Here is a 22,151-nt window from a genome sequence, read left to right as displayed (position 1 = left end):
CCTTCTACGGTGGAAATTCTGTACATTTTTTGGTAGTCCTTGTTTTCATTTTATATGAGCCCATCCTCCATGCTATGGCAGAAAATATCCCAAGATACTCAGAGGAATTTAAAGGTATCATTAAAACTATTTCATTCACATTTTGAGCTTCTCTGGATGTATTTATTAGGAATGCTTTCAGTCACAAGTAACAGAAAACCAGATACACAATGAGTTAAGCATCAGGACATTTACTGTTTTCCTAACAAGAAATTTGGAAATAAGTGGTAGTGTAGTGATTCAACGAGGATCCCAGCTCTTTCCATTTTGCCATTCCACCATTCTCAGCCTGTTGACTTTTGTTTTCCAACTTAGAACCTCATGAGGACAAGATGGCTGCCACAGCTTCAAGCATCACATCCTCAAACAAGTGTTCAAAGGAAAAAGAGAGGGAGGGGATCAAAATATCTCCTTCTCATACCCTGTCTCTTTTATCATGAAAGAAACTCTTTATCAGAAACCTCCTGATTTTCTCTTATTTCATACCCAGCAGAACTAGGTCACCTATCTATGGCTAGATCAGTCACTGTCAAAGGGATTGGAGTTGCCTGATTGCCTTAGACTAGGGGTTGACAAACTATGGTCCTGGGCCAAACCCAGATCAATGCCTGTTTTTGTGAATAAAGTTTTATTGGAACATAGCCACACACATTCATATATATATATATATATATATATATATATATACACACACATACACATACATATATATATGTATATATATGTGTGTATACATATATATAGAGAGAGAGTCTATGGCTGTTTTATGCAACAATGGCAAAGCTGATTGGTTGTGACAGAAATCACATGGTCTGCAAAGCCTAAAATATTTATTACCTGTTTTTTTTTATGAAAACCTCTGGTTTCCTCTGGTTTAGACTATGATTCATCCCCTAAAACTGGCCATAAGACCAGGATTCTTTAAACAAAAAGAAAAAAGAATGGCTCTTGGAAAGGCAACTAATCGTGACTCCCCCAACCCCATCATTCATAACAACATTTATATTGTAGGCTAATGCAAATTTCAACAGATGGCTAATCAGATACACCTTTTGAAAACATTTTTTCTAAATTGTCAGTTTGGACCCTTTACCTCTTTTTTTTTTCTGTTGCCATCCCACCTAACTCTTAATAACTTCCCTAATCTCTAATGTCTTTCAGTATTTTCCCTCAGCCTTTAGAAATTAAGGCAAATTCTTCATCATCAAAGACTCCAAAGGAGTTCATCATCAAAGACCCCAAAGGAGTGTGGTGTGGAATTCAATTATTGAGTAAAACTGAATTTCACTTTTTTTTTTTAATCCTGCAACACATGATAAGGCATCTCTCTGCTTCACATTACTCTGGAGTCTGATTTCCTTCCCTGGGAGGCACGTGGGCCTGGTTGATGTTTTCTCTGACACTTAGGGTTCTCTTCTCGGGGCTAAAGGAAAAACACTAGGGAAAAAGTGTCTCACAGAGATTTTGGTAAGCAATTAGAAGATGCACCACCAAATGCTAGGTGAGAAGATGTGGCAATCTTTCAGAAAGTTTGAACTAGATGAAAGAAGGAGACATTGGATTAATTTTTGATGTGTGTTTTCATGGTGTGCAAGTTCCAAATCTTGTGTGTTGCTTGTGAGTCTGGGCTGAGGCCAGTTGAAGAAGCTAAGAAGAGTCAAAACATTTTTCTACCACCACACAGTAGAAACTACTCTTTAACCCCCCACAAATCCTACAACTTTTCATCTGGATGTCACAAGAGAAGCTTTTAGAAATAGAGGCACTGGATGAGGAACAGGGTCCAGGACATGAAGGAGACGTATCATTTTGTTTCACAGCCATCAGAAGTCAGTTTCAACTTTTCAGATTAATCGTATGGAGAGGTTGAACTTACAGTTTGATGAAAAAACATTCAACCAGTGTGAAATTTTGAAAGACAGAATATCTATGAGTTAGGATGCACAGACCTATGACCCATTTTGGGGCTGAAAGTTTAATTTGAAGAAGAGACAGTTCAATTGAGTTGATCTACTTATGCTTATTCTTTACTTGGAATAATACCCCTGGAGGCAAGAGGGATAAATAAGGGCTTCCAGGGTTCCACTTGGTTCAGCCCCTGGACTTCTCAGCCTTTCCACACCCCCTTGCTCGTGCCCTCTCCACAGTGGCCATTAAAGATTTGTTCCTGTGGCCAACTCTCATTCTCCACTCTGCACCTGGCTCTGGTCCACCCACCTGGCCTCTCACTGCAGCTGTTACCCCTCCTTTCTCTCAGAGGTGTGGAGGGGATCCCAGCTCTGTTCTATGATCCCAGAATTAGCCTGTGATTTACAGGCACTTTTGCCAAAGAATCTTGAGCATTTCCTAGGATTTGAGAGGAAGTAAATTTGACTGATGTAATCCTATGGCTTTCTAAAAAGTTTTCTTCCTCACCACTATTAGCAGGGATCACAGGATGGATTCTAAACATCTTGACCTTTTTCCTACTTTGGGGAGGGTGGTGGTTCATCTTCCCTTTTCTTTTTGGGTGAGAAAGAGTTAATTATGGTTTCCTAGGCTTTCCATCTTGATTCTTCTCTCAAGAGGCCTGGTAGATTCTTGAACAGTTAGAACTCTTGGAGCTTGTTTCTTTTAATCCCCAATTCCCAATGGAAGTATACTGACTTGATTATTCCTGGCTTTCCATCTTTTCCATCTGCTGGCCTTCAAAGCTCTGGCATCTTAAAGTAAGGCTATCAATATGTCATGTTAAACTTTGGTTTTTATAATATTAAAAAGAATGGTTCTGGGTGTTTTCTAACTGGCACCCTTCCTACTCAGAACATCTCAGCTTTCATGCGTGCTGGTGGATTCAGGACTATGTAGGCGGTGCTGAAACATGTGGGGTTGGGTTTTGAGGCAGGGGGAGGCCCAACACTCATGACTGTGGTATTCAGTCATTTATTCACTTACTAGACTTCTAGTAAACATTCACTATGTCTATGTTAATGATCTTGGAGAATATAAAGATGCAAGATGCACAGCCCAAATAATTAGTATACAGAGATCAACATTTAGACAGACCTGGGGAAATTTGAAATTGAATCTCTTTGAGTTATAAATCTGGAAATCCACCCCACAGAGATGACACCTCAAGTTTTGGGACAGACATTTATTCATTAGGTCAACAAAAATGTATTAAGTACCTACATGGTAGGTGCTTATAGAATATGAGGAAACAGAAATGGGGAGTTATGGTTTAATGAATACAATTTTATTTTGTCAAGATGAAGAGAGCTCTGGAAATGGTGTTTGTGCAATGGTTGCACAACAATATGAATGTACTTAACATGACTGAACTGTACATTAAAAATGGTTAAGGTAGTAAATGTTACGTGGAATTTACCACAATAAAAAGCTGAACAAACAAAAAATTCAACAAAAATAAATAAATAAACACAATTTTTAAATTGAGATATAGCTGATGTACAATATTATTTAAGTTTCAGGTGTACAACATAGTGATTCACAATTTTTAAAGGTTATAGTCCACTTATAGTTATTACAAAATATTAGCTATATTTCCTGTGCTGTACCATATATCCTTGTGGCTTATTTATTTCATGTATAGTAGTTTGTACCTCTTAATCCCCTATCCCTTTCTTGTCCCTTTCCCCTCCTTCTCCCCACAGGTAACTACTAATTTGTTCTCTATATCTGTGAGGCTTTTTTTTTTTGTTTTTTTTTTTTAGTATTCACTAGTTGTATTTTTTAGATTCTACAAATAAGTGATATATCATAAAGTATTTGTCTTTTTCTGTCTGACTTATTTCACTTAGCATAATACCCCCCAAGTCCATTTATGCTGTTACAAATGGCAAAATTTCATTCCATTTTATGGCTGAGTAGTACTCCATTGTGTATACTTGTGTGTGTGTATACACCCCCCCATCTTCTTCACCCATTCATCTGTTGATGGACACTTAGGTTGCTTTTGTATCTTGGCAATTGTAAATAATGCTGCTATGAACATTGGGATGCTTATATCTTTTTGAATTAGTGTTTTCACTTTTTTTCAAATTTTACCCAGGAGTGGAATTGCTGGGTCATATGGTAGTTCTATTTTCAATTTTCTGAGAAACCTCCATATTGTTTTCCATAGTGCCTGCACAAATTTACATTCTAACCAACAGTGCACAAGGGTTCCCTTTTCTCCATATTCTCATCAACATTTGTTATTTGTGTAATGAACATATAACAAAAAATGTATGAGTAAACTAAAAAAGATCTTTGCCTCTATGGAGCTTATAATCTGTCAGGGAGAAATGGATCATATATAATTAAATTACTCATATGTTAGAAGGTGATAAGCACTTTAGGTACAAAAGGAACAGAGCAAGGTGGGATTAGACACCATGAGGTGGGTTGCTATTTTACATCAGATTGCCAGTTATAGGCTTTACTAAGGAGGTGACTTGAGCAGGACATGGAGATGATGGAATTAGCCATATGACTATCCAGGGAGCAGTCAGTGCAAAAGTTCTAATGTGGAAGCAAGCTTGGCTTGATGAAGGGACCACGAGGAGACCCGTGGCTCCCAGTGGCTGGGACGCAGTGAGTGGGCAGGCGAGGAGAGGGAGTAGTTGGAGCTGTGGTCTCAGATGTAAGGGGAGGTCAGTTCATACAGGTTCTTGAGATCACTTGAAGGAGTTCAGTTTTGACTCTGAGGGAAATGGGAACCACTGCGATGCTTTAAGGAGAGGGACGTCATGACATGACGCATTGTAGAAGGAGAGCTCTACACAGACAGCATAGATGCGAGGGGGCGAGAGCAAATCAGGAGACCTGGCAGCAGACTGTTGCATTCCTCTCCAGGTGAGAGATGATGGTGCCTGGACCAGAGTGGCAGCAGTGGAGGTGGAGGGAAGTGGTTAGATTTTAAAATTCATTTTAAAGTTAAAGCAAACAGAATCTTCTGAAGATGTAGAAATGAGTGGAGAAAGAGGAGTCAAGGATGATTGCAGCATTTTTGACCTAAGCACCTGGACAGGTGGAGTGCCATTATGAGAGAGACTCTGAGTGAGCAGTTTGGGGTTTTTTTAGGGGTGTGGGGATAGAGAGGAAGACAAGGAGTTCAGCTTTGAACAACTTGAGTTAGTTCTGTTATCACTGCAATTCATTTTTTTAAGTTGCACAAATGAGGGTCATGGGAAACATGAGTCAGTGATATAGCGTCTGTCACACAATATTGGCTCAGAGTAGGTGTGTCCTTTTAGATGTGGAAGAAAGAAGAGGATGCAGGATTGTAAGAACTCTGGACTGACTCATGCTTTTCATGACTGTGCAATCTGAAAAAATTAACTGTAGTGATAACAGAGCTAACATTTATTGAGCTCTTACTATGTACTTGACACATGATCTAACTCATGCCTACGTGTATAACTGGAGGAAATGTTAAATTTCACTTAGAGGCTACTGAATGCAAAGATGCAATTTTTCCCCATCCAAATTCGTGGAGCCCTGTCTTCTCTCCTTGGACTCTAGGTTAATAACCCTGGAGTGCTTCAGAGTTCACAAACACCACTTCACATACATTATACATCTTTACAGCAATCTTACGAGGCGGATCATTGAGGTTATCCTTTTCATGCTCAGAGGGCTAGAGGGGATTGCCCAAGATAGAAACATTAGTTTCAGGTTCCAGGTTCTCTGACTTCAAGGCCAACAATTTCCCAACACCACCCGGCTGTCCATCTTTTTATTTAGAATGCTTTAAACCTATGAATATTTTATAATAGTACAACGAAAGCTTGCTCACCAATTGTTATTTTGCCACGTTTGATTTATGTCTTTATATACACACACACACACACACACACAGTTTTTTGGTGACCTATTTGAAAGTAAGTTGCAGACATTCTGTCACCTCCAAGTATATTTAGCTTGCATCTCTTAAGAATAAGGACATTCTCCTACATAATAAATCTTTTCATACCTAAGCAAACTAATAATAATGATTCAATGACATCATCTAATATATCATCTATATTTACATTTCTATAACTGTCCTCCATTTTTTATAGCTCTTTTTTTTTTTTATTTTCTATCTAGGAACCAAGCTAGGATCATGCAAAGCATTTGAGTTGCCTGTCTTTTATCTTTTTCTCACAGAACAGTTCCCTATTTTTTGTTTTTCATGCTATTATCTTTTGTGAAGTCAGGTCACTTGTCGTGCAGAGCGTCCCCAATTCTGCATTTGTTTGACTGTTTCCTTGCAGTGTGATTTAGGTGAAAGTATTCTGGGCAGGAATAGTACAGAGGTAAATGTCAGGCTGCTCCCCTGTTGGTGGTGCTTAGTTTGATTACTTGATTAAGACGGTGACTGCCGGGTTTCTCCTTTGTAAAAATATACTTTTCCCTTTTTCATTAATAAGTTGTCTGTGGATTAATACATTGAGACCAAGGTTTTAGCATCCATTGAGGATATTTGCCTAAATTACTTACTCTGCTGGTGGTTACTGAGGGAAGGAGCAGGAAGTAAGCCATGGGATCAGGTAGCAGATCAGAGAGCAGATAAGGTAGGTGACCACTGTGTTTCAGAAATGCCAGACAGGACATCTTACTGTGAAGCAAAAAAGCTATTTGGTGAAAGAAAAGTTTCAGTTCTGTAATTCCTGGGTGGTTACAGCTTATGTTTTACATAATTTAGCCTTTCCTTCAAAATAATTAGTTTTTGGAAGGAAAAAGAATTAAGGCACATTATATTAGATACAAATCTATTTTAATCCTTTTTCTTATTTTCTATCCTCTTTGTCTTCTTTTTCTTCCTTCTTTTCTATTCTTCTCTTCTTTCCCTCTAGAAGCCTTTCTTCTTTTTAAAAATCTTAAATTTTTTCAAATGTTAACTATTATATATAAAAATAGATTAAAAACAAATTTCTTCTGTATAGCACAGGGAACTATATTCAATATCTTGTAGTAACCTCTAATGAAAAAGAATATATGTATGTAAATGTATGACTGAAACATTATGCTGTCCACCAGAAACTGACACAACATTGTAACTGACTATACTTCAATAAAAAAAAATTCTTAAAATTTCTCTCAATTTTTCTAGTTTTCCATTTACCTCTTCCTACTGACCCATTTCTACTTTTTTCTTCTAGTTGATCTGTCCCTCTTGCCCGTCTACATAAAAAGAGGACTTCAGAAATTATAAGGCAATTTGAAATTGTAGTATATGATGTTCACCTTTTCATATAATAAAACACCTGATTTTAGAAGATTTAAAAAGATACTACAATGTCTTCTCAAACAACCCTTGATGGACTTAGTGGTCTCAATAGTACTCCTGTTATTTTAAAATACATTATTTTGTTAACCACATCCCTTCTCCTTCTATAAAGCTGAAAAATAAGCTTTTTTTTTCTTGGTAGTTTCTAACCACATGTTTACTGTGGTTTCACGTAAGCAGTTGTTGATAATCAACTGATAAGTGCTGTTATGTACAGAAGTCATAGTTATGAAGTGGAAAATGAGTGAAAGAACATCTGAAAAAAATGTATATTTAACTCTCAGAAAATTAAGTTAATATGGCAAGAAAGACAAATTAATTTTCTCTAACGTGCTCACCTGTTCCACAAACAGCCCTTTAGTTGTTCAAAGATTATGTCGTGACCCACTTTGTAATTTAAAATAAAGATTTAAAAAATTATCTTTGCCTCAATGTACTTTGATTATTTATTTAAAAAATTCCACAGTCTCTAGCAATTCTCTCCTGACTAACGTACAACTTCAATAACAATAAGAACACTATAGCATACAGCAGAGTTTTAAGTTGACAAACAAACGTAATTTGTTGATAGATAAGATTTTAGATTTGGTCCACTGAACTGAAGTTCGGGATGGAGCTCATGCGTGTGGACTGGAGGAGAAGGCTTTCTGTGTTGGCAGCACACCAACCTGCCTGTCAATCTCTCTCAGTAGTTTGGAAACAAGGAGCTGGAGGAGACTTCTGTTCTGCCCCCAGGACATCCTTGGCCCTACCCCTGCCAGACAAAGAATGCTATTTTCTTCCAAATGTTAACCCAAACCTTACAAAAACTTCTGAGGCTTGACATTTGGGCAAATAGAGTAAATTATGTTTCAGAAGAATAGGTTGTCTGAAGATCAGCTTTGAAGCCTATTTAAGATTAACCAAGAGTTTCCTAAATTTAGTTGAACTTAGAAATTATCCTTCTTATGGAATAAAACAAAACAACACAAAACATGTGTTAAAAAAATGGTGGCACTTGTGTTCTGTAGAATTCACGTTGGAAACTAAAGTTTAACGACTGAATATGGTAAGTTAAGGCCAAAACCAGATAGTTTTGAAAGTTCCTTCAATCCCCGCAACAATAAAATTTCAGTATAATGTGTTAACAAGATTTCATTTTCAAGCTGAAGTGCTAACAAAATACTATAGATTTTATAAATCTATAAAAAAAATGTGTAAAGTAAAAAAAAATGTTGTTTACTAATATAAATGCAATTTCAAGGGGAATTAAAATAATGAGTTTTAGTCATGACATTTTTGCATGGCTAAAAGTGATACTGTTTTACATTGAAAGATTTAGTATTTTATTATAATCTAAATATTTATTGGGTGTATGACTCAGATGTTTTGATTATAATTTTTAAAAACATGCTCTTGTAGTCTTTTGAAATTCAAAACCAAGAAAAAGTCTAAACCTGCCAATGCAGATTTTCTGATGTCTAGATCTTTAACTTGGAAACCTGTGGTACCATTTAGATATAACCTAAAAAATAATTTGCAGGTGCTTTTACCTAATTAGGTTCTACGCCTCAGTTTACAAGTCATCAAATTGCAGAGAAAGTAACAAATCTGCTTTGTCTACGATAGGTAAACATCTGCAGTAAAATGGAATTTATGTGATGGAACCAATAATGTTAAAGAACCATCTGATGAAAAATGATGTTGAGTGAAATGGTAGTCCTGTCTTAAAGTGGCAACTGCTCTGATTCTTCAGTGATCTTCAACTTCAATAGGTTCTTCATTGGTTGTTTGTTTAGGACAGGCTCAGGTAGGGACACAATCCTATTAATTACTGCTACCTTCTATCCTTTTTCCATCTAGTCTTCCGGATACATACTAGTACTCACCAGGTTAGAACGCATCAACGAGTAATTCACACCAGAGTGAACAAGCTCCTCATGCTTTCTAATCTGGGAATATGGTACCTAAGGTTCTAAAAGCAGGGACTGGGCACACTACCACCCTCAGGCCAAATCCAACCCACCATCTAATTTTGGAAGTATGGTTTTACTGGAACACAGTACATCCATCCGTCTATTTATCGTCTGTGGCGTTTTCACACCGCACAGCAGAGTGGAACAGTTGTGACAGAGATTACATGGCCCACAAAGCCTTAAATATTCACTGTGTGGCCTTTTACAGGGAAAGTTTGCCAATTCCTGATCTAGATGGATGTGTGATTGGGGGGGGGGGAGGTCTGTTTTCAGTTCTTAGTTTTTAAATTAAGTCTGCCAGGGACAGACTTTTTAGTCTTTACAGTAAAAAATAACTCCCACATTACTAATGACCTGGATGGCACATTTCTGAAATGGGACACATGGTTTAGGACACTTCTTTGAACTCAATTTTTCTTATTTACAGCTGCTTGTAATTAGTAGGTATTTTGCTCTCATAATTACTTTTTTCTATTGCAAATAGCTATTACAGAACTGAAAAATGGAAGGTTCTCCAAAGGCATCATGTGTTTGGAGTAATTTTGACTTGATGTTTCTTGAAGCCAGGGAGATGCCCGTGCTCGCTGTCAGTGGCTTCATTTCTTGAGAGGAAATCACCCAGGGCACAAAATAGCAGGCTCTGTACGTTCTTGATGATTGACTAGTTGATTGATTTGAAAGAACCGAAATAATGAAGAAAAATATTTCTATTTTAGAAATGAATTAAAACAAAACATTTATATTAATATGACCTTAGAAATTTGCCCCACCTCTCTGAGCTTCAGTGACTTTCTCTGTAAAATGGAGATAATAAAAGTACACATCTCATGGTGTTACGAAGATTACATGGAGTGGTCCATTTAAAGTGCCTGACAGAGTGTCTTGCATATAATTAAGGCATAATGCATTTAAGTGTTGTTTCTATTACTGATACCTCTTTAGCTTCATATTCTTATTCCTCTGCCATTTTCCAGCTACACATGCCATCATTAATTCATCCATTTTATTTGTTGATGCTTACTGCATTAGTCTGGGTGCTATAGAAAAAAAGAGCTCATAGAACATACACACACTCACACGTGAGCACACACATACACTCATGCATGAACACACACATGCGTACATGCATATGTATATTGTAAGAAACTGGCTTTCACAGTTACAGAGGCCAAGAGGTCCTGAGACCTGCAGTCAGTAAGCTGGAGACCCAGGGGAGCCAATGGTATAGTTCCAGTCTGAGTCTGAAAGCAAAAGAAGACTGATGTCCTAGTTTGAAGACAGTCAGGCAGAGTACGAATTCTCCGTCACTCCTCCTTTCTGTATGATGACTGGAAGTAAAGAGCCTAGAAGCCAGGCAACTGGACAGTTATCTCCAGGTCTGGTGAAGTTACCAAGAATGATGGCAAGGATGGCAATGGAGAGCGAGCCGGTGAGTCTTGTACTACATGTTCCATGAAGTCCTCATTCTCCCATGACAGGCATGATTGTCTTATTTCCGAGACTTGCAGGTACTGTTTCTGTTCGGCATACATTTTCTCCTCTTCTCCACCTGGAAAATTCCACTCATTCTTCCACTTTAGATGCCACTTACTTGGAAAAGCCTGTACTGACTTTCCCCATATAGGTTGCTTTTCCTTTGTGAGCACATAGTACCTTCTAATACTTTATCATGAGGAAGTTGTTTATAAATCTGCCTTTCCACATTCACTGTGATGTCCCAGAATGCAGATATTACACCATATGCATCTTTGCTTCTATTCAATTAATATTTGTCAAGTGAATGCTTTCCTATCAGACCATGAGCAAATTAAGGGTATTATTGTATCCTCAGTGCATATCACAGCGTTCAGCAATAGTAGAGTCGCGATAAATATTTATTGAATAAGTTCAACTATCACTTTTCAAGGAACAAAAAGCCAAGATTCATTGACAATAATTATTTTCAAATGTCCATAGTAGACAAATGCTTGGTCGCAAGAGCGACCCAGTTAACATTCGATTACAATAAAATATGGATCATATCTGAACTTTTCTATCTATAAATGTTTAAACCATTCTAGCTGACTAATGCAGGCAATGGGAAAGTTGAACCAAAGTCAACATTTACAGTTAAACTTCAGGAGAAACTTGGAGGGATTTAGATTCAAAGGTTGGGTTGGTTTGCATTGGAAATATGCTTGGAATTTATCGCAGCTGCTGAAAGTGGGGTAGCCTGGAGGTGTACAGATTGTGGAATTACAGCTGTTTTGTGGAGCAATGAAATTGAGGTAACTCTTCTTAGAAGTGGCCAAATTCTCCTTATCGGGGCACACTTTTGTTTTTACATTTGCATAGCAATATCCTAACTAATTCCTCTCAGAGAAAGGTGACTGAAAGACTATTTATGAATTGTTTATATCAGAATTCTCAACCTGGCTCGTGCATTTGAATCATTCGTGGAGCTTTTTTTTTTTTTTTTTTTTTCCAGACAAAGAAGTGCAGGCTGCACCTTCACAGGTTCTGACTCAGCAGGTGTTTTTACAAAGCCTCGCAGGTGATTCTGATGCATGGTCAAGGTTGAGGATCACTGAAATGTAGAGTCAAATTCCAGTGAACGACCTGATTGTAAATTATTTCTTCTCCTAAATCCAACATTAGCTGAACTCTTTTGTGATTATTAAATTGGTTTAAAATTGTATGTTAAAAGAGTGTGAAGCTTTTTTGTGGGATGGTCCCTATTATGTTATGATTCATCCATTAGAAACATTTTGTTTTCTGTCATGTTGCACAAGTTAAGTATCTTCATTTATATGGACAATTCTCTGGGTTTCAGTTCTTGAACTTCATGACTAAGCTGTGAGTTGATGATGGTTCTGTACTGAGGCAAATGCTGAAGAACAACATGTTTACTGAGGTAGAGAGGCAAAAAACAGCATTTGACACTCTTAGATGGAAAAGTATCACACTTAATTTCTAAATAATATGGAAGGTAGGTTAAATTTTCAGGATTAAAACATCTTATCCCTTAATCTTTGTTTTTTAACCTCAGGAAGTACTCCTAATGTTACCATAAAAAAGATAATTTTTGGATTCTGTTAACACGATATATTAAAAACAACATTATGCACTCTGAGTGCATCTTTCCTTTGTATCTTTTTAGCATATATTTATCTAGCTTATATTTTATTACTGTGCCTTAAAGTTATTTCTATTTTATGTTTTTATTCTTTAAAGACAGTGGTGTCCTTCCCTATCCTATCTTGTACTTTCTCCCCCTTTTCTCTTTTATCAGGACCTTATATAGCAGATTCTTTCCCTTTTTTCATGACATACTTATAGAAGAACCATATCCTTTGGCTACACACCAAACTGAAAGCAGAAGACCTCGCTTTGAAGGCACACTCTGCCATACATACTGAGCCTCTTTGATACTCCGTTGCCACACACTATTAACATCCCTATTGATGGTGACTATAAGGGCTGCCAGAGCTGGTTGAAGGAAGATAGATGCAGATGCCCCACATACATAATGCCTGTGCATACTTGGTCCAAATAATATCTGTGAGTTTCTTTCCTTCCTTTCTTTGTAAAAGATTCTTAGAAGTATAGTTCCATCCAGGGTAACTGGATTCTTGGTATTTTTCCAATAGCCTCCAAACCACTGCCATTTGGAAATTTTAAAACTTTCAAAATATGCCCAACTGTTGTATCTTAAGGATACAGTGGGAAGTAGGATGTTTTGTAAAAGATACAAACTGATCATGGCTCAATCATTCCTTTGTCTCCAATTTAAAGAAACTAGGACCTTGAATTAGGACATAGCCTGCTTTCAGTCAAAAGAGGAAGCCATTTTACAAACATTACCCACTGCACTCCCCACTACTTTCAAATATACTCAGACTGCAAACTAGCTTTCCTGTTTAGTCAATGGCTCCATCATCATACAGGTAACTCTAATTCTTGGGATCACCTCTGTCCTTTGTTCTTTGCATTTAACATAGATTGGTCACTATGTACAATATAGTCTTTGGTGTCCTTCTTAATGACCCAGTGCTGTTCCTGATACAAAGCTTCACCATCCCAACCTTATTTTGATGGCGCTTCTAATTCATCTCACACCATGCTGCTGGATTATCTTTTCCTTTATCCCAACTCTGTGTGGTTTGCTGAATCCAGGCCAAATTCCTTGCCTGATATAAAGCTCTCTATCGTTTAATCTCTTATGCTTTGTTAATTACAATCACCTGCTACTCTCCAGCGTGAACCTCCCACCCCCATGGCATGCTGGACTGGTCCGTATCTCACTGCTCCTACTCTGCTATGTTACCTGTGTTAGTCAAAGTTGGAATCAGGCTTTTCCTCATCTGCCTCTACACAGTTCAGCAACACATGAAGGTCCAACATGGGAACATACGAAGTTCCAACTCTTCTAGGAAGGTTTTCCTTTCCCACCAAAAAAGGCCATAAGGATTCTTCTTACTTTCTAACTTGAAGAATGCCTGTTGTCTTTTCATTCGGGCAACTAAGTCTTATTTATTGTCTGCCTTGTTTCAAGAGGGTTTAAGGTAACGTTTCTATGAAACTTTGCCACAGCAGTGAGTCTGCAGGCCATCTAAAGGTGGAAAGCATGTGGTTTTTTGAAACAGAAGACCAAGGTTTGGGTCTTGGCTCTGCAACTTACTAGTCAAGACTCTGGGCAAATTATTTAAATGGATTTTTGCTTAGTTGGCTCATTTTGATTTTTATACTCTAAAATGGGATGATAATACTGGCTGTATTCAAACTAGCACACAGGATTATTATGCATGACAAATAAAAGTTTTTCATTGAAAATGCTTTGTGAATATCTATACACATTTAAAATATCTTAGGTTTTACTTCTTTGTAGCTGCCAAAGTTTTAGCACAATGGTAACTACTGAGTAGGGTTTGCTATAAACTCATAGAATTGAATTAAAGTAATATTAGCTGGGTGTATTTGATACACTAACAAAAATATGTGCAATTGACAGCATAGTCAGTATTAGGGTTTATTTTATTAGAGGGACTCAAAGGAATGAATATTAAGCACTATTAAGAATTCACTGAAGCATTCATAATAACATGGTATACTTCCATTGGTCTTGTGCTATGAAGTAGGCATTCAGGCTCCTTCTATTCTAATATAGCAGTTGCTTATTTGAACTCATACCGGGAATCTAAATTCCTTTGACTGTGCGATAGTTGGAGAAGTGAAGGTATAAATGGATTCATCTTTACTCTGACTGATGTAGTCACTTTCATGACCCTTTTCTCTGCATGCTATTTACATAAGGATTCACTACAATAAAAATGTTTATATGTTTGCAACCAGGATGTACAGGGAGTCAGATTAAAATCCTAGGTGGAGTTCTCAATGGAATCTCAGCCTTTGATCATGCCACCAATGCTTTAATTTTGAAAGTGTGACAAGATGATTAGAGTGTTTTCAGATCTTGGTATCAGGCACAAGACAGAGTTGAAAGCTGCCATGAAGTCTGCTACTTAGGCAGAATACTCTCCTCTGAGGTGTTGACAACGAAGTAGAATGTTAAATAAAGAAGTTGAAAGTCAAATCAAGAAGAAAATAAGGATATGTGGAATGCTGTCAAACATACTGTGGATTTTATTAGACACCAGGTCTTGACCCAAATTAGGAAATAGTGAATATTTAAGGCCTGGATTTAACTCCAAGTAGTTTTATAATTACTCTCCCCATATTTAATGTTAAATGGTGGCTTCTAGTGTCCCTTGCTCCCCAGGGACTGTCCACTGTAAGCACTTCTCCATCTACCTTGTTCAATAGTCAAATAGACCTGCTCAGTGTCTCCATTTCCCTGCAGGTCTACAAGGTGACTAGTTACCCATTTTCAGACTGTACACGGGCTACTGAATTAATGCATTACTACCACTTTTTCATCCTTTATGCCATTTGCTTTTCAGCAAGATATTTTCATCACATGATAAAAATAAAAGAATAATAACTAATTTAATGGTATTTACTACATGGCAAGTTTTTTCCTAAGCATTTTACACACAGTCACACTGAATGCTTATCACAACTCTATGCCTTATATACTACTATTACATCCATTTTACACATCATGGACTTGGAGTGTAGAGATGCCAAGTAGGTCATAAACTGAGAAGTGCTTTTGAGACCCTTTTAACAGTTTAACTCTACCATCCCTACTCTGAAGTGCTAAGCTATCCTGCCTACACATGGCAATGGGGGTATTCAGTGGATAATGGGAAACATTTGTGCACTGCAGTCAGAAATACCTATTCAAATCCAGTCTCTGGCCGTTAGTGGAGTGTGGCTTGGGCAAGATATTTAATTTCTCTGGATTTAATTTTCTAAAATGTAGAATAGTGACAATAGTACTTACATCAAAAGTTTTTTTTTTTTTGTAAAATTAAATAAATTAATGCATAGAAAGTACCTACCACCAAAGGATAAAGTATTCTTCAGGTCTGCATGTATGCCTGGGTGGAAACGGGGAAATTATTTCCGTGCAAAGGGGTTTTGTGGAACCACTCAGCCTGTGGGGACAGTTGCAGCAACAGTTTCAGAGAAGCAGCCCAGAGCTCATCAGTCAGAATTGGGAAAAGGTCAAGGCTATATAAATCCAAGAGGCACAGGTGATAGTTACTGCACCTACACACCAGGTGAGATCCAAATTCGGGTGTCATGAGACTCTTCAATAGACATGCACTTGTGGGTAGCCAGCTTTTAGGAGGTAATAAACTTACCAAGCAGAGGTTCACTGAAGGAGGCTGGGTCTTAAAATACAAGTATAGATGATATACTTACTTCCCATATATAAATATAAAATTTACAGTTAAATAGAATATACAAACCACTGCAAAATTTAAATGTTTTATACTGCTTTTATATTTGACATACCAGATAGAAAGTATATTTTAATTTTTTTGTACTTTCTCCATGTTCCTCAAAATACAAAATTTGAGTTTTGTTTCATCTTTGTGTGAATAATTCTCTTTATTTGTTTTCTTTTTTTCAGTTGAAGTATAGCTGATTTATAATGTGTTAGTTTCAGGTGTTCAGAGGCAAGTGATTCAGATATAAATAAATGAATGAATGAATGAATAAATAAATAAAAAAACTAAAAATATATATATATATATATATATATATATATATATATATATAAATTCTTTTTCCAATTCCTTTCAAGTTTTTACAAGATACTGAATATAGTTCCCTGTGCTATACAGTAAATTACTGTTTTTTAATCTATTTTATTTATAGTTGTGTATATCTGTTAATCCCAAACTCCTAATTTATCCTTCCCCCCTTTTCCTCTGGTAACCATAAGTTTGTTTTCTATGTCTATGAGTCTGTTTCTGTTTTGTAAATAAGTTCATTTATATATATATATTTTTTTTTTTGGATTCCAAATATAAATGATATCATAGATTTGTTTTTCTCATGTTGCTGCAAATGGCATTGTTTCATACTTTTTTATGGGTGAGTAGTATTCAGTTGTATATCTATACCACATCTTCTTTGTCCAGTCAACTGTTGATGGACACTTGGATTGTTTCCATGTCTTGGCTATTGTAAATAGTGCTCTTATGAACATTGGGGTCCATGTATTTTTTTAATTGAGTACAGTTGATTTACAATGTTGTGTTAATTTCTGGTGTACAGTTGATATATCTTTTTGAATTAGAGCTTCTGTCTTTTCCAGATATAAGCCCAGGAATGGTATTGCTGGTTGTATGACAACTCCATTTTTAGTTTTTTAAGGAACCTCCATACTGTTCTCCATAGTGGCTGCAACAATTTATATTCCCACCAACAGTGTAGGAGGGTTTCCTTTTCTCTACACCCTCTCCAGTATTTATTATTTGTACACTTTTTAAAGATGGCCATTCTGGCCTGTGTGAGGTGATACCTCATTGTAGCTTTGATTTTAATTTCTCTAATAATTAGTGATGTTGGGCACCTTTTCATGTGCTTGGCCATCTGTATGTCTTCTTTGGAGAAATGTCTATTTGGTCTTCTGCCCATTTTTTGATTGGGTTGGTTGTTCTTTGATAGTGAGCTGTATGAGCTGTCTATATATTTTGGAAATTAACTTCTTGTCAGTTGAAAGATTTGAAAATATTTTCACCTATTCTGTAGTTTGTCTTTTCATTTTGTTTATGATTTCCTTTGCTGTGCAAAAGCATATAAGTTTGATTAGGTCCCATTTGTTAATTTTTGCTTTTATTTCTATTGTCTTGGGAGATTGATCTTAGAAAACACTGCTGAGGTTTATGTCAGAGAATGTTTTGCCTATGTTCTCTTCTAGGGAGTTTATGGTATCCTGTCTTATATTCAAGTCTCTAAGCCATTTTGAGTTTATTTTTATGTATGGTGTGAGGGAGTATTCTAACTTCACTGATTTATATGTGGCTGTCCAGCTTTCCCATTACCAAGTGCTGAAGGGACTGTTTTTTCTTCACTATATATTCTTGCCTCCTTTGTTGAAAATTAACTGACCATAGGTGTGTGGGTTTATTTCTGGAGTCTCTCTTCTGTTCTGCTGATCCATATGTCTGCTTTTGTGCCAGTACCACACTGTTTTGATTACTGCAGCTTTGTAGTATTGTCTGAAGCTGGGAGGATTATGCCTCCAGCTTTGTTCTTTTCCTTCCGGACTGCTGTGGCAATTCTGAGTGTCCTGCGATTCCATATACATTTTAGGATTATTCTAGTTCTATGAAAAATTTCCTGGGTAATATGATAGGGATCATGCTAAATCTGTAGATTTCTTTGGATAGTATAGACATTTTAATAATATTAATTCTTCTAATTCAACAGCATGGGATACCTTTCCACTGGGTAATTCTTTTAAACTTTATATGCTTACAGAAAAGCCTGTCAAGCAGCTCTATTCATTTTTTTCTTTTAATTTTGCTAACATTAGGAAAGATTACATACCAGAAATTCACATTAGCCAATGAGGTCATGAAAACTGCTTTCAGAGAAAACAGTAACTGCCCAAGTATTGATTATTAGACTAGGAATAATTAACATATTTGTCCTTCAAAACCAACCTCTAATAGACAGAACTAGTCTTGTTATTTTAAAGATTATTTGGAAAGAATTAGCATTAAGAACATTTTGCACCTGATATATGTTATTAATAGTTTACATTAGCTTCCCCTATAAGGGAAGATACAATCTTACTTTATAAATAGGTCTTATGGGAAAATTGTTTCTTCCTTGAGGTTAAATAATCCAATATACACTTTTAATGTAGGGATAGTTTAAGGCAATTTGAAAGCTAACCCATGTTGGGTTGTAACATGCCAAACCTCTAAAATAACAAAGACTTCATCATTCACGGTGTTTTAAAGACTCATTAAGTTTGGTCTCCATGCTTTATGGAATATATAGAGAAGCTAGAAAAATGCCCCCCAAAGACTAACATTTGTCAAGAGTTAAAAAGCAGACGATAGCTGAGTGTGATAAAATGTCATATAAGAGAGAATGTTTAGGTGTTAATAAATTCTTAAGAAGTTAAACATATAAAAACTGTAAGAGGTAAGTGACAGTGATTACCAGGTCCTTTCCTAATTCATTAAGGATGGAAAAGGTAGTGGTTCGAAATTGCAGTAGGAGAGATTTAGGTTAGATTTCAGAAAGAACTTCCTAACTATGACGGTTGATGATCACTGAATAAAAGATATACTACATTCTGAAAGAGCTCCTTGCAGACATTTAAGAATGAGATATAAACTTTTTCCTCAGGGGTGGTTTAAAAGTAGTCCCACCCAACCACAGTGACATTAAAATTGTACTCTAAAAAAAAAAATAAATAAAAATAAAATTGTACTCTGAAGTCTTTTTAGATTCATTAGTGAAAGTTGGTCTGTGTGTGTGTGTGTGTGTTTAAAGGTGAATAGATATAACTTATGATCACAAAATAAAGCAATGGATTCCACAGCACAGTGACAAAACTAGGTGGCACAATAAAAGCCACATACCTTGTGAATATGCTGTTTATTAAAGAAATTAGGAAATCCTCAGCTTATGAAAACTAAGTGTTGACTTCGAGGTTATTTTAAATGAAGCAGTGCATTGATAGAGCCATCAATTTTTATGAAAATCAGAAAAAAAATCTCATAAAAGCCCCTGCTTTGCCTTGCCTTGAGGATATTTTAAAAACAGCAAATTTATAAATAAAACAGAGAACAGTCCTTAAAATAAAAAGTCAGAGTGCAAAGTCTATCAGCTAGAATGCAGCTCTTCCACTTCCCTTGCATCCAGATAAGAACACAAAAGCTTGGGAAAGCTGGGTGGATTATTCAGGTTCTCTTGCTCGTGGCAAAGACAGGGACAGAAACATAGTGGCTGCTGCGGCACACTGCCCAGACGCCTCCCCCCGCCCGCCCCACTTTTATAGGCTCATTCCGTCTGTCAACAGCTAGGAGTGCTGGTTGCTGAAACAAACTGCCAGTTTCCTCTCCAGGAACTCCCTCTTTCTCTGGACACTGTCCTCTGCCAAAGGAAAGCTGCCTTGCCCAAGTCTATGCTTTCTCTCTAGGGACAGCGTGCATTCCATGACTAACTAATGTGGGGCCAGGGGAAATTCAAAGGACCAGCCTCTTTGCCTCAATTCAGGATAATCCAGGACCCTTTGAAGGGCCATTCTAGCTCCAGTGCTTCCCCATGGGATCTGCTGAAGCCTTTGGTTCAACTGTACCACGGTTCAATGTCTCCATCTGTCTTGTCCTGGTTCCTCTACTTCAATTATGAAAGACAAAAGGAGCTTCCCAGAATGCTTATATATTTCTCTGTGCTGTCACTACTGTGGAATAAGACAGAGGAGGGAAGCAGTCAGTTGAAGGGTTAAAACTGGAAGTGAAATAGAAGAATAGATGGAGACAGCAAAAAGAAGAAGTGAAATTAAACTACTTCCTTTCTCCTCCATCTCAAGCTCCGCTTGTACACAGAGACTGAGAGCAACAGATGGACCCTAACTCCTTCCTGACTAGATGATGGACTTCTGTCTTCAGTGTCTCCCATCTTATTTTCTTACCTCCTAACTCACTTCCTTTTCTCTATCCACCCTTCAGATTTATGTAAACTATTAGATAATGTAAACATATTCAAAGTTAGCTTTGGATTATAAAATGAAGAATTGGACTTTCTGCTTCTGAGGTGGTCGTGATCTCAGCTTATGTTCTAATCTGCTTCTAGTTTGGGAGAGATCCTATGAGCACATCTTCTGTACTCACAGCCACCAGCCAGCAATACCGACTGCATCTGCACTCAGGGTTTACATCCTGATCAGTGACCTTCTTGGATATGATAGCAGCTGTACAAGTGTCTAGAGAAGCAGCCACTAGCCACATGCGGCCATTCACATTTAATTAAAATTAAATTTGTTAATTAATATGATGAAATTAATTTAAAAAAAAACAGTTCCTTAGTTGTACTTGCCACACTTTAGGGGCTCAATAACCACACGTGGCTAGTGTCTATGATACTGGACAGTTCCAATGTAGAATATTTCCTTCACTGTAAAAAGTCCTGTTGGACAATGATGTTAAATCTGAAATCTTCACAATATGGTCCTGACCATATTTTGCCCTATGTGGACAGAACTGATTTGGGTGACATATCTGGCATGACAGACTACATCAGGCAAGGTTTTAGACTCCACCAACTTCCTAAACAAGTAAGTTTCAGTGATCAGTTAGAAAGTCTGGAGACATTTACTGTGTCCTAATCACATTGTCTTCAAAATGACCCTTATCCCTTGTCTTTCCATTTCCACTGCCACCATTCTTAACAATCATGATTATACTGACAGTTAAAAGTTTTGAGTGTTTTCTATGTGCCGGATTCTGTGTGCTTCTTATATATCATCTCATTTAATTCTCATGACAGTTCCACGAGGTGGACAATACTATCATCTCCATTTTATAGAAGATAAGATTGAGTCTTAATCAAGTGTCTTGTCCAAAGGCAAATAGCTGGTGAAAGAAGGGCTGGGATTTAAACCAGTGTTTGTCTGACCCCAGAGCCAATCAGCTCTTAGATGCCACTGTCTTCATAATCACAGACTTAGATGGCTGGAAAGCATCTGACTGTTTACTTCTCTTTATATCCTTCCACTTAACAGTTCAGATTACGTACTGCTGTCAGACTAATTTTTCTTAAATTTCACTTTTTTCTTTAACATTTTTAATGTCTCTGTTTTGTGCTGCATCTACTCCATGGCCTGGCATTTTTAAAATGAGTTTTATTGATTTAATTGATTTATAAATTGATTTGCAATTTATAAAAGTGCATAATTTATTTCAAAATGTATAAGCTGATGACATTTACTTTTCAAGACTTTTTGGATAAAAATATTCATTTTATTGTTATTCTAGCATATGATTGATTGTGGCCAACCTTTTACCATTCTCTATATTTCTGTATACAACCAACCTAAACTTATTGTCCATCTTTCTTTTTTCTACGCCCCTCCCCAACCAGGGGAGAGATAATTAGCTTGCTTGCTTGCTTGCTTTTTCTTTCTTTCTTTACTTATTTAAATGGAGTGTACTGAACCTAGGACCTCGCGCATGCTAAGCACACACTCTACCACTGAGCTATATACCACTCTCATCCATCTTTCTTTAAAGAGTATTTTCTGCTTCTAATCAGAACAGCCTCCTTGTACTTCAGAAACAGGATTGCTTTCAGAGTAGTGAGGGCTCCACAATTTTCCATTTAATCACATATTCCCTTGAATTGCCTCCTGACATTTTGTGTTTATTAATGGGTTTAATAAACACCTACTGGTTGGCTGAAATCACATGAAAATAAATTTAAATTATGTTTCTAAGTCCTGGTAACAAGAAAGGAAGCTGGAAATATTTTCTAGGAAATACAAA

General features: G+C 36.9%; 1 long non-coding RNA gene across 1 annotated transcript in view; it reads right to left on the bottom strand.

Annotated features, from left to right (window-relative positions):
- LOC116282678 (uncharacterized) overlaps window positions 1-22,151 on the bottom strand; it is a 154,591-nt gene that overhangs the window by 5,906 nt on the left and 126,534 nt on the right. The window lies entirely within an intron of this gene.

This window comes from Vicugna pacos, chromosome 12 (genome assembly GCF_048564905.1).
Source record: "Vicugna pacos chromosome 12, VicPac4, whole genome shotgun sequence".
NCBI lineage: Eukaryota > Metazoa > Chordata > Mammalia > Artiodactyla > Camelidae > Vicugna > Vicugna pacos.
Note: the sequence above shows the minus strand (reverse complement) of the source record. Positions and strands in the feature narration are given on the sequence as shown.